The sequence below is a fragment of the Chenopodium album genome, chromosome 26 (assembly GCF_948465745.1).
Source record: "Chenopodium album chromosome 26, dcCheAlbu1.1, whole genome shotgun sequence".
Classification (NCBI taxonomy): Eukaryota; Viridiplantae; Streptophyta; class Magnoliopsida; order Caryophyllales; family Amaranthaceae; genus Chenopodium; species Chenopodium album.
This window is the reverse complement of record NC_137859.1, coordinates 19,178,951-19,205,037: the sequence shown is the minus strand read 5'-3', so window position 1 is coordinate 19,205,037 and position 26,087 is coordinate 19,178,951. Positions and strand designations below refer to the sequence as shown.

Below are 26,087 nucleotides of genomic sequence, written 5' to 3'. Positions count from 1 at the left end.
TTTAGATGCTAAGGAAAAAGGAGCTGAGGGTTTAGATGTTGAGGTTTACGGTTTAGAGGAGATAGAGGAAGAGCTTGAGATAGAGACTGAAGAGATCTTGGATGAGGAGCATCAATATCAGTCTGATAGTGGAGATGAAGAGTATAACATAGCTAGGAAAAGGGTAAGGTATACCACTGCTCAGCTTGTTGAGGTAGCAAGGAAAATTCCACTTGAAGCAGCTAAAGGTTTGAGCACACAGCAGGAAGTGGAAGGGAACTGGACAAAGGTTGGGAACAGGACAGAGGCTGGGAAAAGTGCAACTGCTGATGCTTCAGGGCCCCATAGTGATTATGAAGAGAGTGATGAGGAAATACACACACCTCTTGATAGTGTTGAGGAAGATTTGATTGCTGGAAGGAGACAAAGATTGGGTCTGTAGGTGTCCAAGCATACAAATTTTGCAACTTTTGAGTGGAAAGTTGGGCACAAATTTGCAAACAGAGAGGACTTTAAGAATGCTGTAGCTAAATATGGAGTGTTGCAGGGAAGAAATGTGAGCATTGTTGTGAGTGACAAAAAGAGATCTCAAAGGTTGGGTGTGAAATGCATAGAAAGTTGTCCATTCTATGTATATGCTTCATGGGACACTAGGAGAGCTACAACAGTGGTTAAGACAGTGAAAGGCTCTCACACTTGTCAGAGAAATATAAAAAGGAACAGGCAGTTGAAATCAAATTGGGTTGCACAGCAATTTCTTGATGTGTTTAAGACAAGGCCACATTGGACAGCAAAGGAAATTGCAGAGTGTGTAAGGAAGGCATACAGGATGCTTGTAACAAGAGACTTTTCTTATAGAGTTAAATATAATGCCCATAAAATGTTACATGGGTCAATGCATGACCACTACAACAAATTGGGTGGGTATTTGAAGGCAATACAAGAATGCAGTTCTGGAACAGAGTTGGAGCTTGTTACTGACACTGAAAAGCAAGCTTTCCCACCAATTTTCTAGAGGCTATTTGTATGTTTTGAAGGTCTCAAAACTGGGTGGTTGCAAGGTTGTAGGAAGGTCTTGGCAGTTGATGCATGTTTTCAAAAGACTTTTTTGGGGGGTCAACTGTTGGCTGCTGTTGGTAGGGTGAGAACAACTCCAGCTAAGAGTGGTTTCAAGAAGCTTGCTGCTTGTCTACAACTTGGAGAAGGAGAAGGGATCTCAATAATATCTGATGAGCATCAGGTATCATACTTAGCTCTGTTCTATCATTAAGCAAGCTTGTTATGTTAGTGTTTTGTGTTCAATCTGTTAGTGTTTTGTGTTCAATATGTTGATGTTTTGTTGTTTCTTATGCTTTGCTATGATGACAGAGTATAATGCACATTGTCTCAACTGTTTTGCCTAAAGCAGAGCACAGACACTGTGCTAGACACATATTTGCTCATTGGCACAAGATGTATAGAGGGGATGATATGAAGCTTCTCTTTTGGAGGATTGCTAAGTCATACAATATGGCTAACTATAATGAGGGACTGAAGAAGCTTGGAGAGTTGAATATAGATGCTGCAAATGATTTCAAACTGCATAGGCTTGAATTTTTTCGCAGAGCCTTTCTGAGTCCTGGAGTGAAGACAGATGCTATTACTTCAAACATAGCAGAGACATTCAATGGCTACATCATCCAGGCAAGGACTAAACACTTGCTTTTTCATGCTAGAAGACATCAGAACAGCACTGATGCAGAGACTGGTGGTCAACAGAGAAGACATGATGAAGGGCACATTAATGCTATGTCTAAGAATCCAAGCCAAGTTGGAGGTGGAGAAGGCAAAGTCTGCAGACTGTGAAGTATCTATATCATCTGAAAGACTGTTCAATGTCAATTACTACTTAGATCAAGTGGTGGTGAACTTGGAGACAAGATCATATACATGTAGGAAATGGGATATGCTAGGAATCCCATGCTGCCATGCAGTGGCATCCATCTACTTTGTGGGCAAGGAACTAGAGCTGTTTGTGGACAAATGCTACTACAGGGAGACTTACTTGTCAATGTATGCAGGTAATAGGATGCTTATTTGTGACTTGTTTCTCCAATTTATTGCTATATATATTGAATTTGTGTGTGTAGACACCCATTTGTGTCTCCCTAAAACCAAACCCAGTGATGAATGCCCCACGTCGAACCATAATTGAATGAGGTGAAAGTGTGAAAAAGTCAAGTGTTGCGGTTTAGTTATATTAAAATTCTCTTCTCTCTGTTTTTGAAAACAACTCTATTTTATTAAAAATAACCAACCCAGTTTAGTTTGGTCCATAATAAGGGTTCAATAATAGTGTAATTGGAAGGGTCTCGAAAAGACCTTTCCAACGATATATTATAAGCCCAATTCCGATGAGTATTGAGGAAGTTATGGCCAAAATACTAAACTGGGTCCGGTTCATTATTTACATACGGCCCAATGATCTAGAAGAGGGCCCAATGTTAATTATTATTTCTAAAATAATTAGGATTAATTATAACTTTCTAGAAGTTTCTAGAAGGTTCTTTTAAATTCCAATATTATTAGATTTGATAATTATTTTAAGATGGATTTTTATTCGGAATAAAATATTATTATTTTTATTATTATATTATTATTTTTAAGGATATGTTTTATCTTTTGTACGGATTCCGTAGATCAAATTTGGTTAAAGATCGGATTCTGCGTGGAAAGCGCGTACAACCCAGGCTGTCGCCAAACGACAAGTCTGTCGCCAGACCCTATCGCCACGCGACAGAGTGAATTTTTGGCGACAACGTGTAGTTTTATTCTTTACCAAATTCTGTCAATTTCCGGACTATTTTCCTTATAAATAGGGTCCTCGACCTCCGTTTTTCAATCATCAACTCTCATCAAGAATTACTTGATTTCTTTCTCTCTCTTTCTAAACCAACCTTTTGCAAACACAATTCCGCATACACAGGATTTCGAATCACCTAGCCAAGTTCGAAGTTGCCTTCGCCCTAGACGTGCAAGGTTTAATATTTTCTGAGGGTTTGGTCCAAATATAGTTTAAACTTTATTTACTTTTATTCTAATTTAATTCTTTAATCTTTATTATTTTCATTGAAGTTTACTAACTTGTGTATTTTGTTATTAGCAAGAGGTACGAGGCTTCAAAGTAAGTAGACTAGCTTACTCCCTATTTTATTCACAATGTAGAAAGCATGTTTATTATTGTTTAACATTCCTAGTATCATGTTAGGATGTTTTTAATGCTTTCTACACTACAAGAAAACAATCAAATTACGATGACTGGTTCCGACGGACCTGAAATTCCGTAAGAAAAAGCGAAATTTCCGACGGAATTATATTCCGTCGAATATTTCCGACGAATTTAACATTTCCGTCGGAAATTTATTTCGGTCGAAATTAAGTGTTTTCCGACGGAATTTTCCATCCGAATTTATAATTTTCGACGGATTTGTAGTCCATCGGAATTTTCCGACGGAATTTTATGTCGGAAATTTATTTAAATAAAATTAAATTAAATTTTCCCAAACCCTAAAGCAGCCACGCCCTCCCCCCTTTCTTATTTCCGCCTCTCTTCCTCTCTCTTATGTTTCGACTCTCCTCCTTCCTCCTTCGTTCTCCCTTCCCTCTTCTCCTTCATCCTTCCTCCTTCGTTCTCCCTTCGTTCTGCATTCGTTCAGTCGTTCTCCCTCTTCTCCTTCTTTTTCCTTTCTTCTTCTCTACACTGCCCTTCCTATCTCCTTCGTTTCTTTTCTCTTCACCTACATCAAACACCGGCAACAGCAACGATACAACACCAATAGCAACATTAAGCTCCGTCAACTACCACCAACATCAATCGCAACAGCGGCGCTACACCAACAACCGCGCATCAACAACAAACCCAACAACCACCGTCTTTTCTTTGGTAGATCTTGTTTTAATTTAGGATAGATTTGTAGATCTAGTTAATTTTAAATGTAATTGTAATGATATATTGTAAATTTAATTAGATAATTGTATATTTATATATTTGATTTAATTTTAGTTGGTTAATCATCGTTTATTTGATGAATTTTTTTTTAAATATGTAGATCTATTGGTTTTGAGTTTTTGTGTGTTATTTTTTGATTTTTTTGTGTAAATTTTTCGTTTTTTTGGGCTAAATTTCGTCTTTTGGGGGTTAATTTACGGTTTTTTTCAGTGGTGGTGTATGGTGGTGGGTTAGGGTCGGTGGTGGTTTGTGGTTGTGAGATAGAGACGGTGGTGGTGTCGGTGGTGGTATGTGGTTGTGGTTGGGTCTATATGGGGGGCTGGTGGTGTGGGGTGGTAGCTGGTGGTGTGGTGTGGGGTGGTGGGAGGCTTTTTTTTGTTTTTTTTAAAGGGTTTTCAGACAGAATTTCCGTCGGGAATTTCCGACGGAATCAATTTCCATCGGAAATTTCCGACGGACTCTTCCACATCCCGAAAACCTCTTCCGATGCGTGAAATCCGTCGGAATTTCCGTCGAAAAAGGTCGATTTTCCGACGAGCACTATTACGACGAAATTTTCCGACGGAATTCCGTCTGAAACTCGATTTCCGACGGAAAACAGGGTGGTTCCGATGGAAAAATTCCGTCAGAATTAAGCTGTTTTCTAGTAGTGCTAGTATCATGTTTAGGATGCCTCTTATTATTTCTAAAATCATGTTAGTACCATGTTATGTTTAAAGCTTTGATCTTTATTGTTTAGTGACATGCTAGGATTTGTTATTAATCTTGGTAGTATCATGCCTAGGATCTTGCTATTATATTTAAGTTTTATTATTAACATGATTTTGATTATTATTATTATGATTATGTTGCTTGATATTATTTACTTCCTCCGTTTTCTTTTACTTGCAACACACCTTTTAGGCACGCAGTTTTAGGAGATGATTAGTGAGGGTAAACGAGTGATTTTATCAATATAATTTTTACACAAAGATAAGAATAGGGTTAAGTATCATTTGTAAAAATTATAATGAATAATTTATCCGTTTGCATTACATAAATCCGATCTCAAAACACATGCCACAAGGCTGTGTTGCAAGTAAAAAGAAACGGAGGGAGTATTTATTATTATTGCTTGATCACGCCTTTTATGCTTGTTAAAGAGAATTTGCACTTGAAATCACGCTTAATAAGATAATTAATAATTTTGTTTAGGCTAATATGATTTTAATTCAAGTGATCGCCAATAATAGTTTCGTTTGTGCATTAATATTTAACCAACATAGATAAACAGGTTAGGATTAAATCTAATGTTTGCATGTTATTAAAAAAGCAAACATGAATACGAGTAGAATAAAGTAGAGGCCTATTTTATAGGGCGGGTCCCTTCTTTTGTAGATTGGATTCGTACCCTCATCCCTGAACCCTATTTGGTTCAAGACCTTATGGAGTTGACGATCTCCTAGATCGTTTTGGGTTTACAAGTTCCTAAAACTTGTTGGCGACTCTTTTGCTCTCTTTCCCTTCCCTTTGGACGCCACCATACTTAAGTGTATGATCACAGTGGGGTTCAAGCTTGGGGTTATAGTGCTTGAAATATTCCCTACAGTTTTTTGGCGACTCCACTGGGGAGGATTTCTATTTTAATTCCTGAAATTTATTTTGGCAATGATTTAGAATGAGCGGATGAGACTTGAAAGTATTTCATGTGCGTAATTTTGATTAGCATTATTGTCATATGCATAAAGAAAGGTCCTCATTGGATAGACCATCCGAAATGAGTCACACGTAGGAAATTTGAGAAATATCTTCACAACTAGAATCGAAATAATACTGCGAAATCTGGAAATTCTAAAAACCCAGATACCTGCTAAGGCATGTAGGAACGAGCCTCTAGACTATAGAGACCGTCGCCTGTAAAGAGTTTCTGTCGCCTGGCGACAGTTCTGTCGCTTGGAAAAAGAGGTTCTTTTGCGGCGACAGTTCCTGTAGTCTGGCGCCAAGTTCTTCCAATATCGAGCCAGAACTCTGCCTTCTTGTTTTGACCATTTCTAGTACTGTTGGCTCGATTCTACTTCCTAATTGAGTTTTTCTCACTTTTCTGAAACCCATATGTGTTCTACATGTGGCCATAACCCTCTGGTGGGTTGACGCTCCATTTACCCAATCGAACGCTCCTGGCAACTATGGGTACATCCGAGTTAGTGAATCCACAAAACCGTGGAAGCAAGTTTTTAACTTGCGGGGTCCCATCCATACGCGCCAACCCTTCAAAGGTTAGGCTTTCGCGCGATGCATCCAGACTCATAACCATGTACCTTCTTTGACTAACCCATATCCTTGAACTTTAGAGAACTAGAGCCATGGTTAGGTTGCAAACTCATTGCATCATATTGTGACCACTTGACTACTTGTGCATTATTTGCTTGTGCATAGCTCATATGTGACTAAACTAACCGTTTGGTTTGACTTGTAATTGTAAATAAGTGTTAATAAACTAACCAATGACTAAAGGACTTTGTTTAATTAATTTATTAATTAATTTAAACTAACAAATATGCCTTAAATCGAGTCATAATTCCTTTTAGTCAACCCGGATTTTTATTCCCGTATACTGCACAAGCGTCAACTTGTTTTGGTCATATTCGGAGTTCTAGGAAGAACTACGAGTGGTACAACCTATGGATCTGTAGCCCCGAGTTTTATCTTTCATTAGGCGTTAGTTTCATCCCAATCAAAGTCACAGATCAAAAGTTATGACTAAAATACCACAGCTTGTCGAGTTTAATGCATATACGTGAAGTCTTAATTTAGTCTTTGCTTAAATCTAGTCACATAGTCTAGCCACATGGTCGTGACACAAGTCTTAACATGTCACCTAAACTCGCTAGTCTTAGCACGCACTTTGTATATGTCACCATGACCATGTCTTAGATCCATGCATGAGTCGATTTTTCAGTCATTTGAGTTGAGGGGTTCATTCTATTTCTAATTTCCATATATATCTCTCCATCCACATCATCTATCCACTCTCCACATGCTTTCTCCGTACATATTATTCATATATGTCTACCATAATCTTTTCCCATCTATTGCATGTTGAATAGAGCTTGAGTCAAAATAATTAGTATAAAACTTACCCCTAATTTCCCTTTTCACAGTACTTTCAAGGAGAGAAGGGCGTCTAATCAAGGACAACACTTTCGTTCAAGTAGCACTTTTTGACAAACCAATCAGTAGGAAAAGAAAAGCTAAGAAGATAATGGCAAGTCAAGAAGAACTCGATGAAGTTAGGGGAGAGGTAGCAAACTTGGCTGAGATATTGAAGGGTTTAACTCTTCAAGTTAATGACCCTGCAAAGCAACAACAAATGAACCTCATCCAGGAAAGTTTTAGCAAACTATCTAATGATTATAGGTTCCAGGGCATTAAATCACAAGGGGTCTCGGTGGACAAGGATCTTCTTCCGCAGAAATTCAATGCCAATGACATCCCTAAATTCAAGCCTATGGACAACCCTTATTTTCATTTAAGAGCTTTTGAAACCATAATTATTATTAAGGGAATAGATAAGAAAGCATTTCATTCTGGGTTCTCTTTATCTTTAGAAACTATGTGTCAACAATGGTACTTTTCTCTTGACAAAGAGAAGACCTCCAATTGGGAAGAAATAAAAAACGCTTTCATCGATAGATGTAAATGTAACATTCAAGTTGAATCTGACCATAGACAGCGGGAGATGCTAAGAAAAAAAGAAAACGAAGGTTTCACTTCCTTCTTGAACAAGTGGAGGGAAACCTCCGCTAATATGATTGAAGTCCCTATTGAGAAGGAGTCTGTGAGGTTGTTTATCAAGAATTTACAAGAGAAGTATTCGAAGCATTTGAAATATCAGCACAACTTGAATACTTTCAAGGCAGTCTACGACATAGGCATCGAGATTGAAGATGACCTTGCAAAGCAAAAAGCTACTAATAATAGTAACCACAGTGGCTGGAAAGGAAAGAAGAACGACAATCCTTCCTCTCCCGAAAGCACACACTCTAGTAACAATGTTAGTACCTTTGACCTCAATGAAGTCTTAGCCATGAATAACAAAGAATCTAAGAAAGAATTAAGGAAAGAATTCACTCCTATTGGGATGAGCTATGATGCTGCCTTCGATCGACTCCATACTAACGGGCTCATTACTCCCATTGGCCTTTTCAAGATCCCGCACCTGAAAAGAGATTGCCTAGTTGGAATCCAGATGCACATTGCAAATACCATCAAGGTAGGGGTCATACTACTGAGAGATATTAGAAGCTAAAGGAGGCCATCCAATATTTGATTGACAATAACAAGCTTCCTGTACCTCCAGTCGGCAAGACGACCGAGTGATGATAAGGCACAAGACAAGAGGCGAGCTTCAACGACAATAAGTCTAGCATAGGCACCTTTCATTTTCCCCTAGTCTTTACTTTGTAGGACTTTCATTTACTTTTTCCCTTTTAATAAAATGAGCATTTTAATTTCTTGCATATGATCATTGCATTGCATTATTCAAAAAAAAAAAAAAAAAACGCCGAATTAAACACAAGGTATACCTATGATTTGAGGCACCTCTTGTAGCCATATCTTATCACTTTTACCTTTTACGCTTCAAATATACAATCCTTTTTTGATAAAACACTTTAAGCCTCATCTAACAATAGACCTTTCATTTTTAACCCCACATCTACCTAACCTTGGGATGGGATGGTGTGTAACTTATGCAAGTTCCAAATATGAAAGCTTGAGTGATCTCAAAAGAATAAAATAAAAATAAGCAAATAAATAAAAGTGTACAAAAGGGCAAGTGTTCCAATGTATTGGATATAAAAATATCTTTGATAAGAACACGTCCCAGATTGCGTTTCTTATCGAGTGCTCGGTACCGTGCCTGAGAAATATGAATGCCAAGTGAGTTATAGACTGCATAATCGGGATTGCCCACACTTATCAAAATAAAAATGCAAAAGCAAAAAAAAAAAAAAAAAAAAAATAGAGAAAGCAAAAAGAGAGCAAAATATGAAGCAAAAGAGAGAGCTCAAAAGTGAGAAAACCTCAAGCAAAAAAATACAAAGATTCAAAAGCAAGGTTGCACACCTTGGGGGATTATCTAGGGTCTTGAGCCTTTAATCCCTTCTTCTCTAACCTTTAGCCTAACCACATTACAACCCTTAAAAAGACCTTTTTGAGGTATACATACACTTGTGCGAGGTTCGGCTAGAGCTACGTTTGGCTTGATTCCTAAAGGATACGTAGGCAACCTCACATTGAGGTGCGGCCGTAATAAAATGCATTCATTTTCACATTCACACACCCACACCGTGATCATATCAAGGGATCTCCGATGCTCATCCCTATTTACTTAGAGCTAGACTTGGGGGCTTGATCCTCACATCATTAGCCTACCTAGCCTAAGAGTCATCATTATTTGACTCTTATTAAATAATATATTTTCCACACTGTTAGCCTTTGCAGCCTAACCTTAGTGTCACTTTCACACACATCACAGATACATGACCAAAGACCTTCCCTTAGGAACCCTTTGTCATGAAGTCTTAACAAAACGTTGAAGCATGCTTTGTCATATCAACATCACTCATCACTCATAATCATCATTGTATCAGGAAGTATGAAGTGCTTAACCTCTGTGCCTAAGTTACCTAAATACTTTCATAATCGAGTCAACTAAGATAGTTTAGGATAAATTACTCCTTGCACCTTGAGGGACAGTATCGAACGCATATATTTGCCTAAGCTCATTCAACATGCACCATCCAACACTTCGATTCTTTTTCGCGTCTTTTCTTTTCGGGAGAAAGTCGGTACCCTCCACAAAAATGATGGAACATTTTTGCTTTTTCGAGTCGCACATTACTCACGAGGCATGTACATTGAGTCATGTCGTGTCATATCACATCGAGTGGATTCTAACGCATGCGTCAAATGCTTTGAGTCGAGTCATGTCAAATCAATGAGTCAAGCAACACTAAGCCTTAGGTCAACCCTAAGATAACTAAAAAGATAGGCAAAGTCCTATAATTCAAAATATGAATACAGGTACATTCCAGCGAGCAAGAATATTTCTAGATTTTTTCGAAGAAACGCGAATATAGATGTATGAAACTCTTCCAAGATGAGAGAAGTTTGAGCAAAATTATATGGATTAGTAAATTAGAGATGGAGAGCTTTAATTTGCAAAAGATTTGAGCAGATTTGGTTGTAAGGAAACGACAAAATTGAAAGTTCGGAGCGAAACCAGGCAATGAACAGAGATTTCGGGTTCCTTGGTATGCCAGTTAGCCCCTATAAGCAATTTGACATGATTAAGTTGTCAGCTCAATTACAATCGCAATGAGTGATCGACCTGACGAAAGATCGTCTCACTTAGCTTAAAGTGCCTAAGTATTGGCTCATCGCAAGCACCGAAACAACAGTTCACAAAGATTTCCTAGGAAGGAAGAAAATTCAAAGATTCGAGATGACGAAGCCTTCAACAGGGGGCTTTAAGATTGAAAAGAGTCTATTAGATGGATTTGAGAAGGACGGTTTGAGATGTAGCGACCTTCAATAGCTTTAACTATGACTGGGGAAGTTATTATTAGATTTGAAAAGAACAATTCGAGATGAAGAGATCTTTGATAGCTTTCGCTATGATCGAGGAAGTTATCACTTGATTTGATAAGATGGCACGAGATGGGCGATCTTCGACAACATTCGCTAAGATTGTGGAAGTTGTCACCAAGATTTGAGAAGATAGCATGAGATTGGCGATCTTCGATGACCTTCGCTAAGATTGTGGAAGTTGTCATCAAGATTTGAGAAGATAGCACGAGATGAGCGATCTTCGACAACGCCCGCTAAGATTGTGGAAGTTGTCACCTATATTTGAGAAGAGCGGTTCGTGATGAGGCGGTCTTCGACGACATTCTCTATGATTGGGAAGGTTGTCACCATGATTCAAGGAAAAGCTCGAGATGTAGCAGCAATGATAGACGGTGTTCCCTAGGATGTGGAGAGTTGTCACAAATTCTGAATATGACAAGATACGGTCACCTTCGACGGTCTCTCGAGATAAAGAAGAGATTGTCTATAGCGGCGACACACTGTCGTGGCGACGTACTGCCACAACCCTGAAGATAACGACGTACAGTTATTTTCGACGATATTCCCAAGATACTGTAGAGGATTGTCACCATGAGATGTTGAAGATGACGACGCAATGTTACCATCAAAGATGGCGTTCTCTAGCTTGCAGAAGGTTGTCAAGATAAAATGCAACAACGAAATGTTTACTCCAGAGACGTGTGCTCGACGGTGCAATATACGCGTTTCTTAACTCTTTTATCTGTTTAACTTACATTGTTTTACAGGTATCGGTGTTATAAGAATGATTTGGGATCGCAGAACGTTTTGAATCATTCTCCGTCCCTATCGCTACTGTGACTTTTGTTTTCGAAACCTAAGTTTCTCCAAAATCAGTCAAAGTGGGGGCTTCTGTAGACACCCAAGGAAGTTTCACAAATATTGCACCATTTTCATTTTAAGAAACAAAAATGCATGTTCACACTATATATACCCTTACATTTAACACTTGATTCTTTACTTTATGCTATAGCTCATGGCTTTTTTGTACTTTTACCTTTCTCTCTCCTCACTTTTCCCACTACCAAAAACTGTGTTCCCAACATGTATGGTTGTAGACACCCATTTGTGTCTCCCCAAAACCAAACACGGTGATGAATACCTTTCACATCGAACCATAATCGAATGAATTGAAAGTGTGAAAAGTCTAGTGATGCGGTAGTTTTTATTAAAATATTTCTTACTGTTTTCGAAAACCCGCCCTGTTTTAAGAAAATTTCCAATCCAGTTAAGTTTGGTCCATGTTAAGCGTCCAATAATGGTGTAGTTGAATGGGGCTTAAAAAGACCTTTCCAACGATATATTATAAGCCCAATTCCGATGAATAATGAGGAAGTTATGACCAAAATACTAAACTGAGCCCAAACCGGATTTTACCTACGAGCCAATGATCATGAGGAGGGTCCAAAGGTAAAATCTGGTAAAAAAAGTACCTAAAAAAGGTAAAATGTTGTAAAATACTGCCTATGTTGGATTTCCACCGTTGATCGACATCAAAACACTCTCGAAACCACTACTTCATTCTCAAAACTAACACAATAACTTGCTTGAAATCGCCTCCACCACACATAAACCACCTTTCAAGCCCAAAACCATCACCTCTAACCCAAAAATTCACCATCCCAAAATACTAATCTACCCTCACCAAGTCGGGATATCCTCTAACCACTCCGAAAATAACCTTACCACCTTGAAAACAAACCCACACGGTGGTTTCAGGGTTTTTTTTACAAAAATATTTATTTAAAGTGGTTCAACGTCGTAAAATTAAGTCAACAGTGGAATTTCAGTCAAATGTAGTATCTTACAACATTTTACCTTTTATTAGGTAGTTTCATACAACATATTTTTTTTATTACGTTGTTTCTCACAAAATTTAGGTTTTATCAGATAGTTTCTCACAAAAAGTCCAATTAAAACTGAAGGGTTACCACAGAGAATTTCATAAAAATTTAGGTTAACACCGTGCTGTTATTAAAAAAAAATACATTTTATTCACAAATTCTTATAAATGCCTAGCCACGTACACCATGTGGTCATCCACTAATCCATTATGGGATTACTTATTAGTGTTATACGGGCTACTCAGTCTATGTTACAAGGGTTTAATGAATGTTATAGGGATTAATCAGTCAGTGTTACAAGGATTACTCGGTCAATTTTAGAGTTATTATTTTGTTAATTTACAAGCGGCAACACAGCCACACACAAAATGCACTGAAGTTCATTGTCGAAAATTAGTAAAATTGAAAGAAAGGAAAAAATGGTAAATACTTTATATGTGTAACAAATTATATAAATACTTTATCTACAACTTTTTGTATGCGCCCTGATGTATCGTGCGATAGGGGTTATTCGTGTTCCTCGTTAGGGGTTACTCGACTTGTCGGGGTTACATGAGTTTCTCGGTCAGGGGTAACTTGAGTTTCTCGGTCAAAGGTTACTCAAGTAGTTCATTGCTGGAATTACTCGAGTTGCCGGGATTCCTCAAGTTACTCGGTCATGTAACCCATGACTAAACCCTTAAGTAACCCTGGATCGATTAACCCCTGACTTAACTCCTTAAATAACCTCCGACCGAATCACTCGAATAACCCTGACCGAACTCCTTAAATAACTCTTGACCGAGTAACTTGAGTTACCCCTGGGCAAGTAAATCGAGTAACCCATGACCGAGTAACCTCTAACCGAGTAACTCTAGACCGAGTAACCCCTAATCGAGTAACCCTTTAAGTAACCCCTAACCGAGTAATTAGAGTAACTATTGACTGAATAGCTTGAGTAATATTTTAACAAAATTTGCTCACTCCCCGTTAGATATGTGAGGATAAAACACAACTTTAATTTGTTAACTAGTGTGTAGTCCGGGCGTTGCACCGGTTACTACTTTAATTAGACCTTGTGATTATTATATACATTTATTTTCATGTTTATAACATAGTTTGAGATTGGCTTAGATGGTTAAGTAATCATCTTTTTTATAAAAGGTTGGGTGTTCGAATCCCCTTATCATCATCTTTTTAATATGAAGCAATATTCTAGTTGATTGAGTAGCGATGATGTGGCATACTGAGAGATGGAGTAAGTGACGTGGCGTGATCTACGTGTCACAGAGACGTTTTTAGTAACGTCTTTTAATAGATTAGTATAGATATAGGATATAAATGAAAGTTGGCTCCATATATAGTATACTTCCTATGTTTTTTTAGTTGACACCTTTCTATTATCACACTTGTAAACGCATGTTTTTAACGATGAATATATCTAATTATCAACATTGTAAAATTTTAAAAAGTGGATATTAATAAAATATACATTGAAACGATCCTAACAAGATTCCACATTCATATGTTTTATCGTATCTATAAACCACAAAAGTGAGTCATAGCGTGTTGTGTGAATAGTGTAAAAGTCAAATGGTATCAACTAAAAAAACGGAGGAAGTATTATTATACGTATTTGACATCTTGAGTAATTTACATCATTTTGATAGACACAGTCACCGCATCTGTCATCTAGAAAGACAGTTCACTTTTCAAATTTATTAAGCAGATTCCATCCATCTTAAGCTAGCTAATACTATAGGTAAAATGAGGAATCCTTTAGTTACATAAAGATTTTAACCCTTTATTCTTTTTTATTAATGTGAGACAATCGCATATGGTTAATTATGTTGCAACACAAGCTTATAAGTATTAAATTCATAGATGATCGATCTAGTATACCTCAAACCTCTTTCCACCGAATGTCCATAATGTTGTATTTGCCCTACTATTTGTATATATGATTTTGTTATTTGGATTTATATATGTTGGAGTATAAAACTAAAAGTTTGCAAGCTTCAAAATCATTCTCTTAACATTAGGACAATGATAATGACTTCGATTATTCCTATGCTACATCTTAAAATTATGTTCTTTTAAAAAGTGTTAGTATAATCCATTCACCATGAGCTGAAATGGTCAGCGAAATATTCTCCACTATGATAACAAATTAACAACCACGTTGTATGAAACGACATCCAGTATAAAAATCATAAAGTAAACCCAAAGTCTTATATGTGGCTGGCCACACCATGTGGTAGGAGTTACTTCGTTAGTTTAATAGGGATTTTTTCGTCAGTGTTAAAAAAGTTACTTCTTCAGTGTTATAGGGGTTACTCAATTAGTGTTATATGTGTTATTTCGCTCTTTTATAAGTGGTCATACGGTGTGGCTAGCCACACACAAGATGGGCTGTAAAGTAAAAGAAGAGAAGATACGGATTTAGTTCTTGGATACTAATTCTTTGTCCCATTTAACCATATTCCAAATTTGGCTTGGGCAAATAAAATATATCTAACTCTCTAAGACCATGTTCACTTGACCTTAAAAAAATAATATTAAGTAAAAATAATTTCAGCTCAGTAAAATTAAGGTTATTTTAGATTTTAACACCTGCTAAAAACCCGAAATTGGTTTTTAACACCTCCGAAAAAAAAAAATTTGATTTTAACACCACCCAAATTTCAAAAAATTTGGTATCACCACCACGTAACTGATTCCGTTTACAAATCCGTTAAGTAGGGCCATATAGACACGTGTCACTTTATTATTTGCCAAAAAATAAAAAAATAATAAAAAATTAAAAAACAAAAAATAAAAAATTTAAAAAAAAATTTAAAAAAAAATTAGAAAAACCTAAAACTACCCCAGCCACCCCAGCCCCACCAACCGCGCCACCACTGCCGTCCCCAAACCCACCCCCTGCCGGCGTCCGGCGTCCCAGAGAATCGCCCGGCGCCGGCGACCCCATCCCCACCACCCTTTTCTCCACCTAAGCACCCCACCCCTTCCCTTTTGCCATTTTCGTTTCCCCACCCACCACCTCGAAACCACCCTAAACGCCCCCTCCCCCGGAAAATGCCCCTCCTCCCCTTCCTCCTCCCCCGGATACGCCCTCCCTCTCCTTTCCCCCTCCTTAATCGATTCCCTACCACCCCAAACGAAACCCTAAAACCCGTTTAGGGTGGTTTCGGGGTTGTGGGTCGGGAAACGAAAATGGGGAAGGGGAAGGGGTGGGATGCATAGGTGGAGGAAAGTGTGGTGGGTGTGGGGTTGCTGGCGCCGGGCGATTCTCTAGGACGCCGGACGCCGGCAGGGGGTGGGTTTGGGGACAGCGGTGGTGGCGCGGTTGGTGGGGCTGGGGTGGCTGGGGGGTAGTTTTAGGTTTTTCTAATTTTTTTTTATTTTTTTTTATTTTTTTTAAACAAATAAAATGGTGACACGTGTCACTGTGGACCACATTTAACGGAATTTGTTAACGGAAATCGTTAAGTGGTGGTAATACCAATTTTTTGGAAATTTGTGTGGTGTTAATACCCATTTTAATGTTTATGTACTCATTTTTATGTGTTATATTCATGTGTTTTCATCATATATTCTCTATGTATTTAATCTTTTAGAGCTTTTATCCTTTATATTCCATTGTTGTTTTTCCCGGGTGTGTTTTACTTTGTTTTTGTAGGATTTAGTGCACGATTCTAGGATTATTGAAGATGCAGTTAGAGTTGATTGGATGTTTATCAAGTTGGGTAATCTACTAGTGTCTACATGGGAGAAAAGCTTCACCAAACGTTGACTAAGAAGACCTACACAACCTACTAGTGGAGATCACTAGATATACCGCAACTAGGTTGTGGGCACTTGATTTGCAAGCTATTTAATGGTATATGCCAGATTAGTCCGCAACCAAGGTGTGGCATATTATCGCATGACTTAACGTGGTTGTGGCCTGATCTTTGCTGTAGCGAATTTGTACGTTTACTAGTGATTTAGGAGTCTAAACCCTAGTCAAACTCTTATCATAATCCTAGCATATTAATAGTTTGGGATAGACTTTAATAAGGGGTTAGAAAATATTATTTTTTTCATTCTCTTTGGCTGCTCCTGAACGTGAGTTTGGAGTTTCATTGTTCTCAACATTTAAGATTGTGATTTCATCCATTTAATTCAAGTATTAATTTCTCTTCCTTGTTTTCTTTAATTATTATTGTTATTATGTTTTCTTTTATTATTTGTCTTGTTATTTCTATTATTATGTGTGAGTAGTTTCATAATCTAGGGTTAGGTTGAACCCTAATATGGATTAATGTGTTATTTAATTCCCAATTCCCAATTTAATTAATTTATAATTACTCTTTGTTAGGGTTGGATTTATTATCAATGATTAACTAGAAATAGTATTATTGAATGTGATTAGGTTTACAACGAAAGTTGATTCTTAATTGATATTAGAACCCTAATTAAAAGTTGGAGCTTTTATCCATGAAAATAGCTAATTGTTCTTGCTAGGACTTATAGGATACCGTTCTCAATGTGTTTAATACGTATGATTCCATGAAAATAGGTATGATTGCATGTTAGGTAAGCTATTAGTTGATCGAAAGAAACTCTTAGTATTGTTTTAGGGAGCATCTGTCCTGTGGAATATTTATTGATTTAATTGAGGGAAAGGGATTGTTCTATTGCATTGATTCATATTAGTGGGGATACTTAACCTTAGATGTTTTTAGTTCTTGATTAATTTCATATTATTATTATTTATTGCTTATTAGTTAATATTGTTCTAGTTTTGATCTATCGATATTGATTGGTTACTCGCTTAGTATTTATTTGAGTCTATTTAATTAGTTGAATCATAGTCTTTTGGGATCTGACCCTTACTTGCCCGTCTACATAGTAGTGGTCTTGTTAGGTTATTTTTGTTAGGTACGCGACACGCCTATCAAATTTTGGCGCCGTTGTCGGGGACTAACGGTTTTACACTAGTTACTTGTTATTCGTTTTTACTAAGCTTTATTTGTTGATTCGGCTATTGTCTCTTGTATTTTTGATTTCTTTGCTTTTAGTTCTTTGTTGCATGCAAACTCGACGTTCAGGGTCAGACGATTTAACACCACTTGATTCTAAAATCGAAGCAACTGCAAGGAGACGAGGAGGTAGAAGAAGTAAGAAGAATCAAAACAAAAGAGACATGGGCGATCCAGGAAATAAATCTCTTTTAGAGTATGGAATTCCTTATACAACAACTGGACTTCTTTCTAGCATTGTCAGACCACCAGTAACTGCTTAGAGTTTCGAATTGAAGCCTCAGTTCATACAGTTCATTTCCAATGATTCTTTTGCGGGTTCACCAATGATTGTCCTGTAACTCATATAGACAGTTTCTTGGAGAAGTGTGATACTGTGAAGCTCAATGGTGTTACTGATGATGCTATTAGACTTCGCCTTTTTCCTTTCTCACTAAGGGATAGGGCGAAGGAATGGTTACGAGATGAAGGTACTGGTTCTTTTGATACGCGGGATAAGCTTCCCAAGGCCTTTCTAGTTAAATTCTTGGGGCAAGAGAAAACTGCGAGACTAAGGAACGAGCTTGCTACCTTTCATCAATCTGATGATGAGTCTCTATATGAAGCTTGGAGAAGATTTAAGCGACTACAGAGAACGTGTCCTCACCATGGTATTCCTGAGTGGATGCTAATCCAGACATTCTACAATGGTTTGACCCATGAATTTCGCATATATATTGATGCTGCGTCAGGAGGTTCTATCATGACAAAGAATCCTACTGAGGCGAAGGAGTTGATTGAGAAGATGGCGGCAAATGATAACTACCATCCAGGACGACGACGCAATGCTAAAAAGGGAGGTATGCATGATGTTGATGCTCTAACCCTTTTAACTAGTTATGTGCAGGCGTTGACAATTAAGGTCGACAAGCTTCAAGCAGGATCTTCTTCTGGCTCATCTGAAACTTGTCAAATGTGTAATGTACAAGGTCACATTGCACCTGAGTGTCCGCAAAACACTAATGAGATGTCGATTGAGGAAGCCAATGCATTTTACACCTCAAATCCCAAAAGGCCATATGACCTACATTCAAACACATATAATGAAGGTTGGAAACATCATCCAAACTTTTCTTACAAGAATACCTAAGCTCAACAAAATCCACCACCACCTCGAAATAACAACTATAATGCACCACCACCTGGTTTCCAGCAAGGCCACCTCTAGTCCAACAACCTATACAACCTATGCAACCGCCCTCACAAAAATCCAACTATGAGCTTATGATGGAGGAGTTTATCTCTACCACCAAAAGTTCCATCCAACAGTTGCATGCTCAAGGTAAGCTCATGGAAAATCAAGTAAGTCAACTTGCTCACCAAGTTGGCCAAATTATGAAGACTCCAAACACCTTCCTAGGTAAAACAGAGCAACCACAAAAAGGGCACATGCATGCCATAACTTTAAGGAGTGGAAAGCAATTGGAAGATTCTCCCGTAAGGGAGCCATCAAAGAAGGTTGTCGAAGATGTAGTCACAAATGAGAAGGTGATTGATAGTAGTGCGGTTGAGGAGGAACCAAGGACATCGACTCCACCACCACTTGCTCCATATGTGCCACAAGTTCCATTCCCACAAAGGTTGGCTCAAGCTAAGTTAGAGAAGAAGTATAGAAAATTTCTTGATATTTTGAAGAAGCTTCACATCAACATCCCATTCTTAGATGCAATATCCGAGATGCCATCTTATGCAAAATTTTTGAAGGATATGCTCTCTAACAAGAAGAAGCTAGAGGAGAATGCTACTGTTGCGTTGAATGCAGAGTGTAGTGTCATTTTGAAAAATACACTTCCTAAGAAACCAGGTGATCTGGGTAGCTATTCAATTGCAGTGAAGCTCGGGGTTATAGAGATCAACAAGGCATTATGTGATCTTGGTGCAAGTGTGACTCTCATGCCACTTTCTATTTGCAAGAAACTTCAAATGGGTGAATTAAAGCCTACGCGCATGTCTCTACAACTTGCGGATAGGTCGGTGAAGTTTCTTTTGGGTATACTTGAACATGTTCCTCTTCGCGTGGGAAAATTCTTTTTCCCATGTGACTTTGTTGTGATGGAAATGGAAGAGGATGCACATGTCCCCATTATTCTTGGTAGACCATTCTTAGCCACTGCAGGTGCAATCATTGATATGAAGAATGGTAAAATCACTTTTGAGGTGGGCGATGAAAAAATGGAGTATTCACTTTTGAATGCTATGGGAAATCCTTCCATGGGAGAGACCATTTTTCAAGTGGATGTCCTTGATGATTTAGAACGTGAGCAACTTCCTTTGATTAAATCGGATGATGCACTTGAAACGGTGTTGGTGGGGAATGTCAATGATGAAGATTGGGAAACAAGGGAGTACACGAGGCTACTTTAGGAAGCAAAAGCTAAACCAATCGCAGCTTCAGTGAAGGAAATCCTAAGTGTATCGAGTGTTGGGAGAGTACTACGCCTCCCGAGGTAGAGTTGAAACCCCTTCCCTCTACTCTTAAATATGCATACCTTGGTTCTAATCATACATATCCTGTTATTGTTAATGCTGCGCTTAACGACACAAAATTGGAGCAATTGCTCACTGTTTTGAGAAAATATAAAAGTGTTATTGGGTACACCATTGATGATATTAAGGGTATTATCCCATCTTTTTGTGAGCATAAGATAATTCTTGAGGATGATCATGCCTCCTCTGTAGAATCTCAAAGACGACTTAATCCAAATATGATGGGGGTAGTTAAAAAAGAGGTTCTTAAATTGCTTGCTGCAGGAATAATTTACCCTATCTCAGATAGTAAGTGGGTTAGCCATGTACATGTTGTTCCGAAGAAAGGAGGTATGACCGTTGTCATGAACCCACAAAGGTGAGCCAATCGCCACTAGAACTGTTACAGGTTGGCGAATGTGTAATTGTTAGAGGATCAACTCAACCAGAAACTTAAGCTGATGGTTGAGGCCCAGGAATATGTTTTATACTCTATCACGCCCCCTCACACGAGAGCCCGTTTAGGCTAGAAGTGTGGATGCAACATGGGCCTCCCTCATACCCAACACTTAATATTCCACTTGAAAGTGGGGGGTGGATGAGATTCAAACCCGTGACCTTTGTGTCACGCTGGCTCTTGATACCATGTTAAAGGACCAACTCAACCAGAAACTTAAGCTGATGGTTGAGGCCCAGGAATATGTTTTATATGTTTTATACTCTATCAGTATTGATTACAGGAGATTGAATAAGGCCACCCGGAAAGACCATTTTCCCCTTCCCTTTATTGATCAGATGCTTGAACCTTTGGCTAAGCATTCCTTTTTCTGCTACTTGGACGGATACTCTGGTTTCTTTCAAATTCCCATCCGTCCATGCGATCAGGAAAAGATTACTTTCACATGTCCCTATGGCACCTTCGCCTATCAAAGAATGCCATTGGATTATGTAATGCTTTAGCCACGTTTCAACGTTGTATGATGGCAATTCTCAGGTCTTATTGAAAATTCAATGGAAGTTTTTATTGATGAATTCTCCGTTTATGGAACATCTTTTGATGTATGTCTTGAAAATTTGGAAAAGGTGCTCCATAGATGTAAAGAAGTCAATTTATTTTTGAACTGGGAAAAATGCCATTTTATGGTACAACAAGGAGTTGTTCTAGGCCATGTGGTATCACATAAGGGTATTGAAGTTGATAAGGCAAAGATAGAGGTCATTGAGCGACTACCCCCTCCTAATTCTGTAAAAGGAGTTCGGAGTTTTCTTGGTCATGCAGGATTTTATAGACGATTTATTAAAGATTTTTCGAAAATCGCTCGACCTTTAACTGAGATTTTGGCCAAGGATGCCCCATTTGTATTTACTGATGCTTGTCTTGAGGCTTTTAATAGGTTAAAGGAAGCTTTGATCTCCGCTCCTGTTATGCAACCCCCAGATTGGACCCTACCATTTGAGATTATGTGCGATGCTAGTGACTATGCAGTAGAGGCTGTTTTGGGGCAACGGAAAAATGGCAAACTTCATGCTATTTATTACTCTATTAAATCTCTTAGCTCTGCACAAATGAATTATGCCACAACTGAAAAAGAGATGCTAGCAGTAATTTATGCAATAGACAAGTTTCATTCTTATCTTATTGGTTTAAGGGTAATAATTCATACAGATCATGCGGCATTGAGATATTTAATGAGTAAAAGTCACGCCAAGCTGCGGTTGATTCGTTGGATCCTTCAGTTGCAAGACTATGACATCGAGATAAAGGACACAAAAGGGACAGATAATGTCGTTGCTGATCATCTTTCTCGTCTCCTCCTTGACAAGGGGGATGGAGACGAACTCCCTTTTGATGATTATTTCCCTGATGAACATTTATTAGCCCTTTCTAAAATTGAATCACATTGGTACGCTGATTTAGCTAATTTGTTGTCTACAGGTGTATTGCCTCACGGCTACTCGTCTCAGCAAAAGAAGAAATTCTTTTATGAGGCCAAGCGACATTTTTGGGACGATCCATTCCTTTATAGGCTATGTGCAGATGCTATGATTAGACGATGCATCCCAGAAGTTGAGGTAAGCAACATTATTTCACATTGCCATGACGTATCTTGTGGTGGACATGCAGGTCCTACAAAAACGGCCACGAAGATTTTACAATGTAGATTCTATTAGTCAACTTTGTTCAAGGACGTGTACTCATATGTCAAGGTTTGTGATCGTTGTCAACGGACAAGGAAGAACGAGATGCCACTCAACAACATACTCGAGGTCGAGTTATTTGACGTGTGGGGGATATATTTCATGGGAACATTCCCTTCTTCTAATGGAAATCGATACATTTTAGTGGTCGTTGACTATGTCTCAAAGTGGGTTGAAGCAATTTCTACTCCAACCAATGATGCTCGTGTGGTAAGCAAGTTTTTCAAAAAAGTTATTTTCCTTCTTCTCTTCTTTTATTCAATTATTGTTATTATTATTATGGGAGATTAATATAAAATCATTATGAGTATTTTTAATTATATAAAATCATATTTTGATGATGTTTATGAGAAATTAATTAAAAGGTTCATGTACATTTAGTTGGGGGTTTTTTAATTATTTTTTAACCTTATATTGATTAAGGTTATATATTTATTTGTAGGGTGTGTTCTATCAAGATTCTTGAGGTTCTTTTGGTGTGTTTGCTAAGCAAGGATCAAGGTACGTTAGGTGTCTAGATACCTTTGAAAGTGATTGGATTGAATAACATGTTTTATATGATTTGATTGGTGATTGAATTAAATTGATTTGAATTGTGATTTTGAAATAAATTATGTTTGGAGGTATTGATAAAAGTATTTTGAATGATTGATTTTTAAATCATGTTTTGAATGGTTTGATCGAGTTACTTATTATGTTTAAAGGAATTGATTTGAAAAGTTTATTGAATTAAACAAAAGGTTTCTCAAGGAAGAGTTATTGATTTTGAAATTTATTAATACGAGATTTTATTCTCAAGTATTTATTTAAGAGGTTTTGATTTTGAAATTATGTGGAATTATTAAAAAGGAGTTTGAATTATATTGGATTTATTGAACCATTGAAATATTATTATTAATGCTTTATAAGCATGTTGGTAATCCCACTATGCGGATTTGGTTTATTGATAAGACTATGGACTTTGTATGACCTAATCTTTTCTCAAGAATAGCCTTGTAATATAAGGAGACTAGCTTGGGGGGTGTGCACACTTGGGTGAGGAATTGGATTTAAAGAAATTGGTTCAAAAAGGGAATTGGATTTTTAAAGGAATTGGTTTATCAATTATTTTGAATGTTGAATCATTGGAATTGGTTTTGAATCATGAGTTTTGGAATTATTGGATTATTTATTGGAATTGGTTTTAAAAGCATGTTTGCAAATAAATTGAGTTTACATTATCTTGTACTTATCGTACATAGCATATTTTGCTAATCCGTATTTCCTATATGTTTTGGTTCGCCCTGTTTACCGTAATGGTAAGCAGTGTTGACTATTTTCAGGTGGAGTCATGAATGAGCATATGGGAGTCCCGGGATTTGCTTCACCTAGTTTAGGAATGTTGGTCTTGTGTTTATTTAGAGTACTCATAACAATGTTACTATTTTCATAAGTATTAATAAAAGAAAGTTGAGTTTCCGCTGCAAAGTATTGGTTTTATTTAGTAAGTTTGAGTAGCCTTGCGTAATCACGCGGCGGTAACACGCCCAAGTCTATCTCTACGGTATAATTATACGTATTATATAAGTATTTCCGTAGAGGGAGATTTGGGGGTGTTACAGCGCGACCTCTGTGCGATGTCTGCGCGGGCGCACAAATGTGGGTAAATCACGAGCTTCTCACGCGAGTTTTAATGAAATTTGGATGGCCACGATCTGATGCTAGATGATGATGATGCTGATTTGAGCCGTTGATGATGATGCGTGATGGTGATTTGTTGGATGATGAACAGAGCAGCCAAGATCGAAAGAGAAGGAGTTTGGGGGTCTGATGTATTTCGTGATTTTAGGGGGTATTTCGTGGGTCTGATGGGTTTTCATCTTTATTTTTCTTTTTCTTTTCATTTTTAGTTTTGTTATTTTTATTTTTCTTTTTATTTAGTTTTATTTTCTATTTTATTTTCTCTTTTCTTTTATTATTTTAGCTTGTAATATAAATACCCCTTTGGGGTTATTTTCTAACTTTCACTTAACGTTATTCTACCCTAGATTAGATTAGAGTAGTTTAGTTCTTTTATTTTTATCTCTCTTAGGGTTAGATTAGGAGTTTCTCTCTCTAGTTTAGGAGTAGTTTAGAGAGAGAAAGCTTGGATTTTTCATGGAGTTTTGAGAGGTTGAAGATACAATTTGTGGATTTTTCTTCTCATTAATTCAATGAGTCTTTCTAACTTTCTCTCACCTTTATTGCTTTCATTTATTATTGTTTTTGCTTATTTATTTGTTATTTTGAGTAGATTAATTAGTTTATTTGTTTAATCTTGTTTTTATTGTTATTTTATCTTGTTTTCCATGTCTTTCTTCATTATGTTAGCTTAGGTTTTGTTCTAGGGAAATGGATGAAGGTTATGTTAATTAATTTAATGATTGATTGTGGTTAGTATGAAATTGTTTCTTGATTATTGTGTATGGATGATGCTTTTATGGATTAGAATCTTTCTAGCTAATTGATTCTATGTTCTTAATTGTATTTTCAATCAATTGCGCGAGAGTGAGTTGGTTGAGAGCCCTAAATTCTTCCATACCTTTGCTAGGCTAGTTGCACGAGAGTGAATTAGTTTAGTAGGATAATTAACATGCTTAATTGCGCGAGAGTGAGTTAAATGTGTTGATTGTTCCTAATCGAGGTCATTTTCATCTAATTGTTTGATGTTGTTGAATGCATTGATGTAATTGGATTCCACTTTCCCTAGTTTTAGTTATTTGTCCTTAGTTGTGTTTAATTGAACCTCTCTTTACCTCACAAGCTTTCCTACTAGTCTAATTGGCATAGATTGATACACTTAGTCCTTTTGGGTTCGACCCTTTACTTACCTCTATACTCGTATTTGGGTAGTTTAGGATTATAAATTTCTACTTTGATTAGGGTTAGTAGACCTAACGGCACTACTTAAATCCCCGATCAAACATAAGCAATTTTTTTTGGATCAAACAGGTTTCGAAAAAACGACTTGTATCGGTTTCATCTTGTAATTTCCTATCAAACCCTAAATCCTGTAAAACTTAAAAATTTTGATTTCGATTGTACAAAACCGGTGATTTCACATTAATTAATGGACTTTGTACAATAAAAAACAATTATTCAAGGATTAAAAATCAATCCCAATTGCGTTCATTATCGAAATTCGGATAAATATAAATTTCAAGTATGGTGTTTGAATCCGGCCATGTCTCTGATTTCAACCGTTGCGCAATTGAGAGTAAAGGACGCTTAACATTAATTAGATGTTAAATTCAACCATAGATGAAGGACATTGAATAAGCATGAAGAACACGAAGAACAATGAAGAACATAATTTTTGATTTTTTAATTTAATTTGATTTTGGGATTTAATTAAATATGATTTTTTGTAAAATAATTTCGAAAATATAAATAGAATTTCGAAAAAAGAAAAAGTAATTTTCAGAAAATATAAATGAATTTAAAATAGGAAAAATAAAAAAAAGGTTTGACCAACTATTTTAGGAGATATAAGATTAGCCAATCAATTTTAAGAATAGTGATGCTCATATTTGAAGAATGACCACATTAGAATTTTTATATTTTACATATGTGCATTAGTATGGTTAATAATTGCCTAATATTTTTTTTTCTTTTTTTTTTTTTCTGAATAGGTGAATAAAGTATATATGATCAAGTGTTCCACTTGTAAGTCATACAATGATTATTGCATTATTGCATACAACTTTACAAGTATTTGTTACAAGTAGATATAATAAAATTAATTGTAGCAACTGATGTAGCTAGCCTATTACTAGGGTTAGTTATAAGTCATCATCTCCGGTTCTATTATTCAAAGTTGATAATTTATAGATTCAGATTGTGGGTGGTGTCTAGAAAAATAGATTGAAATTTAATGTGACCTGTTAAATCTCTTTA

The 26,087-nt window shown here is 37.1% G+C and overlaps 1 non-coding gene and 1 pseudogene across 1 annotated transcript; one reads left to right on the top strand and one right to left on the bottom strand.

The window, feature by feature from the left end:
- Positions 1 to 26,087, top strand: part of LOC145616920 (uncharacterized) — a 192,428-nt pseudogene that overhangs the window by 102,062 nt on the left and 64,279 nt on the right.
- LOC145618830 (small nucleolar RNA R71) lies at positions 18,016 to 18,122 on the bottom strand. Its single transcript, XR_014108064.1, has one exon. It is a non-coding gene; the product is annotated as a small nucleolar RNA R71 (small nucleolar RNA).